This window comes from Gymnogyps californianus, chromosome 2, assembly GCF_018139145.2.
Source record: "Gymnogyps californianus isolate 813 chromosome 2, ASM1813914v2, whole genome shotgun sequence".
In the NCBI taxonomy this organism is placed as follows: Eukaryota; Metazoa; Chordata; class Aves; order Accipitriformes; family Cathartidae; genus Gymnogyps; species Gymnogyps californianus.
The window spans coordinates 142,082,634-142,091,315 of record NC_059472.1 but is presented as its reverse complement, the minus strand read 5'-3'; the positions used below and the strand labels follow the sequence as shown (position 1 = coordinate 142,091,315).

General features: G+C 47.6%; 1 protein-coding gene across 3 annotated transcripts in view; it reads left to right on the top strand.

The window, feature by feature from the left end:
- The first annotated feature begins 138 nt into the window (after positions 1 to 138).
- The window catches only part of ANKIB1 (ankyrin repeat and IBR domain containing 1), a 102,545-nt gene continuing 94,001 nt past the window's right edge, over positions 139 to 8,682 (top strand). For all 3 annotated transcript variants that reach the window (XM_050891552.1, XM_050891553.1, XM_050891551.1), the window contains exon 1: positions 139 to 496. The gene's annotated coding sequence lies outside the window, so the exon portion shown is untranslated. The remainder of the gene's footprint in view (positions 497 to 8,682) is intronic.

Here is an 8,682-nt window from a genome sequence, read left to right as displayed (position 1 = left end):
GAGCCCCGCGGGCCTCGGCTGCCGATGAGTTTCCGGGTCGGCGGCCTGAACTGCTGCTGCTGCTGCCGCCGCCGGTTGTTGACCGCGGGCGGAGAGAGGGAGAGAGACCGGGCTGCGGGCTGGGCGCACGAAGGTGCTGCAGGAAGGTGCTGAGGTGAAGCGGGCGCCCGGGCCCGGGGAGTGCCGCCGGCAGCTGTCAGCACCGCCAGGAGCCGCCGCCGAACAAAGGGGCAGCGAGACGGCGGCATCCGCAACGCCCTGCCTGCGCGGAGGGAGCCTCGCCGCCGGGCGGGCACTCCTCACCGCTTCAGCTGCCGAGTGACGGCCCCGGCTGCCCGCGGGCCGGAGCCCCGGTGGAACGGGCACTCCAGAGGGCGCCGTATCCGGAGCGGAGCCGGGGAGAGGGAGAGAGGAGCGGCCGCTGAGCAAATGGAGGCGCTGGGTGGCGGGCGCGGAGGCGCCGGGAAGGGCCGGGGAGAGCCCCTGTGAGGAGCCGGTGAGTGCCCCGCGGTGCTGGCGGCGATCCCGGCGCCGCCTGAGGAGGCTCGGGCGGGGTCCGCGGGGCTGCGAGAGGGCGAGGCGGGTCCGGCCGCGGGCGCAGCCGGGAGACTTTGTACATCTGGGCGTCGGCAGCCCCTCGCATAGCGGGTGGGGCGGGCCGGGAGGCGGCTCCGGGGGCGCCTCAGCTCCTCGGCGCCGTCGGCAGGCGCGGGGAGCGGAGCGGAGGAGGTGAGAGCAGAGGGTAGCGCCGGCGTGCGGAGGTAAACAAGCCGCAGGTTATCAAGGCTGGCCGTTCCGAGGCGCGGCGGCGCTGCCGGTGTGGGGACGGCCCCCGGCAGCGCGGGCCCCGGTGGGCAGGGGGCTGTGGGGAAGCGTAATGGCGGGAGGCGGCGGGCTGCCGGGCTGGGTTGTTTATGGGGGGAAGAGAGGCCGCCTCCGGCCCAGGCTCTCGCCAGGCGCCGCGCCCCGCGGTGGCGGGGGGCGGGGGGGTCTCCCCCGGAAACTGTTCATGTAGGGGGCTCGGCGGCAGCAGCGGCGGCGGGGCTCCCTCGGCCGGGACTGTCGGAAAGTTTGGAGTTGCCCGATGGCCTGGCTTCAGCTAGCTCCCGCTATTGAGCTCATGCCCGCCTTGTTCGTAGCCTGGAAATCCTGCCTTGAAGGCAAGCGGGAAAAAGTGTGAGCGGCCAGAGTGGGAGCATTTGCTGCTGGGTGAGCTGTGGCAGCGTAACCTTGCTTCCAGGCTGAGTAACGCCGTTCTAAACAGTCTTTCTTGAATGAGATTGAACGCTCACTCTCTCGTGTTTTAATTTTTTTTTTTCTCAGAGAAAAATATGAGTCTTGATACTGTAACAGTTTTATGCAAGTAGCAGTATCACTCTCCCAGGCGTGTCTAAACACGTACTGGAAATTGGGCGACTTTCAAAAATGAAGAACCACCTTGATAATTAATGACTGCTCTGTCTGTCTTTTATTTACAGTTCAAATAGTATGCAGAGGAAATGCAGAGTCACAAAAACATGCTCTGCAGAGTAAGGCACTAATACTACAATTTAAATTGTTTGCACGGACCCCTCCATCATTACTGTCGTTGATTGTGCTTTCTTCTTTGAGTGCATTTCTGTGCTTACCAGTTCCAGAAATGGAGTTTTAGTTGTAGACGTAACATCAGTAGGTGTACTGTAATTTAAGTACTCTCCCTAAAGAGAGAGACCACCTTTGAGAGAATTATCAGCTGTAGAGGTTAGCAATGAGAAGAGACTGTCTTCCTTACACATATGGGTGTTTTATCCTTACTTTCATCTCTTTGATTTTCAATATGAAGCATGGTGGATTAATTTCTCTTTAATCTCTTGGGTATGGGGGAAAAATACTCTTCTTCCTTGGGGGGAAAAAAAAAAGGCTTTAGTCATATGGAAAGCAACAGCATTTTTCAGATTCTAAGAACATGTGGCTTATTTAGTTGAGATGTCTACACAGAATTGAAGTGGTAGAATTTATAGCAACTTCCCCCCCCCCCCCCCCGACATGGAAAGAGTAAATGGCTGTCCTTACAAATAAGAGACCAAATTACAGAAGAGGCTTCTGGAAACTTTAATTCCAAGACTTTCTGTGGTCCTGTACTCAAGCAATTCCTGCTTTAACAAATTTTAGTTTAGTCCTTAAACAAAAGAATAAAATATTTTAGTAATACAATATATTATTCCTGAATAAAAATATTACTAGAAATCTACTAAAAAGCCAAACAATGTTAGTGGTGCCCTGTCTTCATATATATATATATATATGCATCAGCAGAATATTATGAATGAAAATTAATCAAAAAACTCTAAAACCAAAAAAGAACAACAGTGGCACTATTATAGTAATAATAGTATCAGTAGCCAAAAGACAAAAATTAAGCAGGTAAGTTTTTTGCAGTCCTAATTTTCACTTGTGCCATACACATCTAGATAGGACTAGGTATGTACATATGTAAGTACATGATTAGGCTTATTAAAAAAATTGAGTTTCCTAGACATGGTTATATATTGTATGTAAGTTTACAGGTATCTGTTTGTTATATGTTCCTATCAGGCATACACACTCCAGAAAATTAAAGGGAAGTAAACACATAAATTTAAAAGGGAATGCCTTCTACAGCTGTCAGCTTTTGTTCAATGGAACCAACTATCAAAAAATGGTTTTAGAAAATGTCATTATGTCTTTGTTCACTATATAAGACCTTGTTAACACTATGGCTGATTTTATCTGTCCTGAGCAGTTTCTCACCCACTGGTCTGTGACACCTCTGCTGTGATTGATTAGCGCTACATTGCTTTTTATTTCAGTAGTAGAGCTTTGTTTATTAATTGTTAACTAGTTTGGCTAGCAGGGTTTGTGGTAATTTTTTTAGTGGGGTGGGGGTTTTTGGCGGTTTTTTAGGGTTTTTTTTGTTTGTTTTTTTAGTTTTTTTGTTGTTGTTTTGTATATGTGTGGTTTGGAGGTTTTTTGTTTGTTTGTTTGGATTTTTTTGTTTTAGCTTTGCTGTTTAGATGTCATGTAGTTGCCGTTACCTGACTAGTTAATTAACTTCACCTTGGAATCTGAAAATTTGAAGTTGCTCTCTGCAGTTGTCACTATTGAAGTTTTGATGCCTTTGCTAAGGTGACTTATACAAGTAAGAAAGAAAATTGAGAAGCTGGAGGTTACAAATACATGTGCTGAACCAGTTACGTTTCTAATCACACTACTGTATTTGCATAATTGATAATGATACATAGCAAAGAGAGATCTGTTTTGCTTGAAGAGCAGCCCCATGGAAATTCTGGGATGTTCCAAATGACAGGGAAAGTTGTGTTTTCAACACCATCATCATCATCAGGCAAGACTTTTATTGCTTTCCCTCTCTCCTCCCAAAATACATACCACATACTTTTCCATGGAGCATTATTTAAATCACACGTGTAAATTTTAGGGTCAAAGGATATTTCATGCAAGATTACATTACATTACAAGTTCAAGCCGGAGAAGTCTACCAAATTTTTAAAAACTGCTAGTTTTCTTCAGAACCACTAAATGTCTTCCAGATTTAAAGTGGAAACAGTAAAAATAGTCTTTGTTTGCCATGGTGGAAGGCCAAGCACAAGGTCCTCCAGCTGGGCCGGGGCAATCCTCAATATCAGTACAGACTGGGGGATGAATGGATTGAGAGCAGTCCTGCGGAGAAGGACTTGAGGATAGTGGTGGACAAAAAATTGGACATGAGCTGGCAACGTGTGCTCGCAGCCCAGAAAGCCAACTGTATCCTGGGCTGCATCAAAAGAAGGGTGGCCAGCAGGTTGGGGGAGGCGATTCTCCCCCTCTGCTCTGCTCTCTCGTGAGACCCCACCTGGAGTACTGTGTCCAGCTCTTGGGTCCCCAGCATAAGAAAGACATGGACCTGTTGGAGCTGGTCCAGAGGAGGGCCACAAAAATGGTCAGAGGGCTGGAACACCTCTCCTATGAAGAAAGGCAGAGAGAGTTGGGGTTGATCAGGCTGGAGCAGTGAAGGCTCTGGGGAGACCTTGTTGCAGCCTTTCAATATGTAAAGGGAGCTTACAAGACAGGCAGAGGGAGACTTTTTACCAGAGCCTGTAGTGACAGGACAAGGAGCAACAGTTTTAAACTGAAAGAGGGTAGATTTGGATTGGAAATAAGGAAGAAATTTTTTATGATGAGGGTGGTGAGACACTGGAACGGGTCACCCAGGGAAGTTGTGGATACCCCATGATTAGAAGTGTTCAAGGTCAGGTTGGACAGGGCTTTGAGCAACCTGATCCACTGAAAGCTGTCCCTGCCCATGGTAGGAGGGTTCGACTAGATGATCTTTAAAGGTCCCTTCCAACCCAAACCATTCTGTGATTCTGTGATTTTTCTTTCTGAGGAATATTAGATTGTTTTCTCTAGTATCAGTGAAATAGTATGTTTTGCATTCCAGACTGTCTTAATTTATGTTTTTATATGTATGTGTGTATCTATTTATCTGTCTCATCTCAAGAAATACTCGAGGTGGAGTGCTATACAAATAAGTGTAGCAATAGTGGAATATCTTCAGTTTATTAGTCCAAAAATCACTTTGGAGAAAGAGATACTAGTCAGTTGCTTTGTTGCCCTTTTTTAAATGTTTTCTGAATTTCCTTTACCCTCCATTCTTTGTTAACAGTACAGTCCTTACTTTCTGCCTCTTTGTTTTTAGTCTCACATACCTTAAATTATACTATGAAAATAAAAAGAAATAAAATGAGTGTCTGTGTAAAATCAGCCAGGGTTTTCTCTTATTGGTGTGCACAGGTGGTCTGAGGGAGTCCTTGTTATTTCTCCGATCCTCTTCCTGTATTCTTGTTTTTAGTAATTGAAAGTAATTTTCAGAAGTTGCAAACATCTCATATAGATTAACATTTCAAATTCACGTTTATGTTTGTCCTTAACTCTCCTGTTTTCCAAACAAGAGAATCACCATGTTTTTAGATAAGACGAACACTTCTTTTGACCTAAAGCTCATTTGTAGTACTGCTAGTATCCTTGAATTTTCTTTAAGGGCTTTTGTTGGAGTTGCTTAAGAGATATTTTCATTTAGTGGTTTTGCTTTGATTTCTATTTTAAAGCACATAAATTCTGAACTCTGACTGTTGAAGGATAATTGCAGTAAAAATATGGTAACAGGTTGTAAATGGATTACTGCAGGGAAATAGAAGAGCCTCTCTGCTGAATGCCTGGAATCCTTCCTGGCTTTACGGAGCAGCTGCGTGACAGTGTTGTCTGTAGAGTTCCTCTTGTAACTTTTCTTGTTCAGTTCTGTACTGACCAGGAACACGAGGGGCCAGAATGAAATCTCTAGAAGTAAGTTTTATGTTGGTGCGTAAACTTGCATCTAGGAATCAATGTTTGCACACAGCCTGCAGTACAGTAACATTATTCTTTGACAATGAGTTAGTGTAGTTTAAATATTACATCATGACAACTCAGGCGGTATATTATTAATGACGTATAAAATAGTTCTTATGTGCAGGCTTCTGTGTTGGAGAAAATTTTATTAAATATCTTGGGGATTTTCCCTGCTTAAGTGAGTTTCCCAGTGGCTTGTGCTTACCGTTTTGACATACCTGAAGAACTTGCAGTACACATGATGTGGAGGATTCCCTATCCTCTCTCCGCCTGGCTGAACACAGTGACTTAAGGGATCGGCGGCAATGGTGACAAGTTCCTGCCCGGTGCAGCAGGTGTGTCTCCTCTGTGACTACCCCACCTTCCCAGGTGCCCTTATATAATAGGTATGAGGCTCTGCAAGTGGAACCAAACAATAATGAGGATGGTTCATCTAGCTCGGAGGTGTCGCCGAAGTTAAGTCGCCCTACGCCTTGCGTCAAAACTGCTCCCATACAGAAAAAAAGATGGTCAGTGTCATAGGAGACTCCCTTCTGAAGGGAACAGAAGACCCAATATGCAGACTGGACCCACTTCTTAGGGAGGTCTGCTGCCTCCCTGGGGCCCGGGTTAAAGATGTGAAGAGAAAGCTTCCTACCCTGGTACGGCCCTCAGATTATTATCCATTATTGATTTTTCAGGTAGGCAGTGATGAAGTTGCAACAAGAAGTCTGAGGGCAATCAAGAGAGACTTTAGGGCCTTGGGACGACTGGTTAAGGGATCAGGAGCACAAGTCTCCTCCTCTATCCTTCCAGTTGCAGGGAATGATGAGGGGAGAAAGAGGAAGAACCAGCAGGTCAATACCTGGTGCCGAGCCTGGTGTAACCAGCAGAATTTTGAGTTTTTTGATCATGGGTCTGTTTACACGACACCAGGCCTGCTGGCAACAGATGGGGTACACCTGTCTCAAAGGGGGTAAAGGATCTTTGCACAGCAGTTAGCAGGGTTCATTCAAAGAGCTTTAAACTAGATTTGAAGGGGGAAAGGGATAAAACCGGGCTCACTAGAGATAGACCTGGGGGCAGCACGCCAGTGTTTGAGGGACGGTGTGCTAGCGAGGCCTTCGGTCTGCCATCTCAGTGTAGGTAGGGGATGGAGATGCATGCGGCAGCAAAGACACGAGGATTATTGATGTGTTAGAAACCACGGAAGTGCCTGAGAATGGTCATGTAGGAGTTAGGGCTTCTCCCCCCAAAAAGGTGGCGGGATCAGTAGCCCAACTGAAGTGCACTACGCCAATGCACGCAGCATAGGCAACAAACAGGGGGAGCTGGAAGCCATTGTGCAGCAGGAAAACTATGATATAGTTGCCATCACGGAAACATGGTGGGATGACTCGCACAACTGGAGTGCTGCAATGGATAGCTTTAAATTCTTCAGAAGGGATAGGCAAGGAAGGAGAGGTGGTGGGGTAGCCCTGTATGTTAGGGAGTGTTTTGATTGTCTAGAGGTTAATGATGGTGACGATAGGCTTGAGCGTTTATGGCTAAGAATCAGGGGGAAGGCCAACAAGGCAGATATCATGGTGGGAGTCTGTTATAGACCACCCAAGCAGGATGAAGAGGCAGACGAAATATTCTGTAAGCAGCTGGGAGAAGTCTCACAATTGCTAGCCCTTGTTCTTGTTGGGGGCTTCAACTTACCAGGTGTCTGCTGGAAATACAATACAGCGGAAAAGAAACAGTCTAGGAGGTTCCTGGAGTGTGTGGAAGATAACTTCCTGACGCAGCTGCTGAGTGAGCCAACTAGGGAAGGCGCCCCGCTGGACCTATTGTTCATGAACAGAGAAGGACTTGTGGGTGATGGGACGACTGGCAGCTGTCTTGGGCATAGTGATCACGAAATTATAGAGTTTTTGATTCTTGGAGAAGTAAGGAGGGGGTTAGTGGAACTGCTACCTTGGACTTCTGGCGGGCAGACTCTGGCCTGTTTAGGAGACTGGTTGACAGAGTCCCTTGGGAGGCAGTCCTGAAGGACAAAGGAGTCCAGGAAGGCTGGACATTCTTCAAGAAGGAAATCTTAAAGGCACAGGAGCAGGCCATCCCCATGTGCTGAAAGACCAGCCAGCGGGGAAGAAGACTGGGCTGGCTGAACAGAGAGCTTTGGCTGGGACTCAGGGGAAAAAAAGGAGAGTTTATGACCTTTGGAAGAAGGGGCAGGCAACTCAGGAGGACTACAAGGATGTTGTGAGGTTATGCAGGGAGAAAATTAGAAGGGCCAAAGCCCAACTAGAACTTAATCTGGCTACTGCCATAAAAGACAATAAAAAATGTTTCTATAAATACATTAGCAACAAAAGGAGGGCTAAGGAGAATCTCCATCCTTTATTGGATGCAGGTGGAAACATAGTGACAAAGGCTGAGGAAAAGGCTGAGGTACTTAACGCCTTCTTTGCCTCAGTCTTTAATAGTAAGACCAGTTGACAAGGTGACCCGCTTAGCGGATGAGGGAAAGGCTGTGGATGTTGTCTGCCTAGACTTTAGTAAAGCCTTTGACACTGTTTCCCATAGCATTCTCCTGGAGAAACTGGCTGCTCATGGCTTGGACGGGCATACTCTTTGCTGGGTAAAAAACTGGCTGGATGGCCGGGCCGAGAGAGTTGTGGTGAATGGAGTTAAATCCAGTTGGCGGCCGATCACAAGTGGTGTTCCCCAGGGCTCAGTGTTGGGGCCAGTTCTGTTTAATATCTTCATCAATGATCTGGACGAGGGGATCGAGTGCACCCTCAGTACATTTGCAGATGACACCAAGTTGGGCGGGAGTGTTGATCTGCTTGAGGGTAGAAGGGCTCTACAGAGGGATCTGGACAGGCTGGATTGATGAGTCAAGGCCAATTGTATGAGGTTCAACAAGGGTAAGTGCCGGGTCCTGCACTTGGGTCACAATAACTCCATGGAATGCTACAGGCATGGGGAAGAGTGGCTGGAAAGCTGCCTGGGGGAAAAGGACCTGGGGGTGTTGGTCAACAGCTGGCTGAATATGAGCCGGCAGTGTGCCCAGGTGGCCTGGCCAAGAAGGCCAATAGCATCCTGGCTTGTATCAGGAATAGTGTGGCCAGCAGGACTAGGGAAGTGATCGTCCCCCTGTACTCGGCACTGGCGAGGCCGCACCTTGAATACCGTGTTTGGTTTTGGGCCCCTCACTACAAGAAAGACATTGAGGTGCTGGAGCGTGTCCTAAGAAGGGCAAGGAAGCTGGTGAAGGGTCTAGAGCACAAGTCCTGTGAGGAGCGGCTGAGG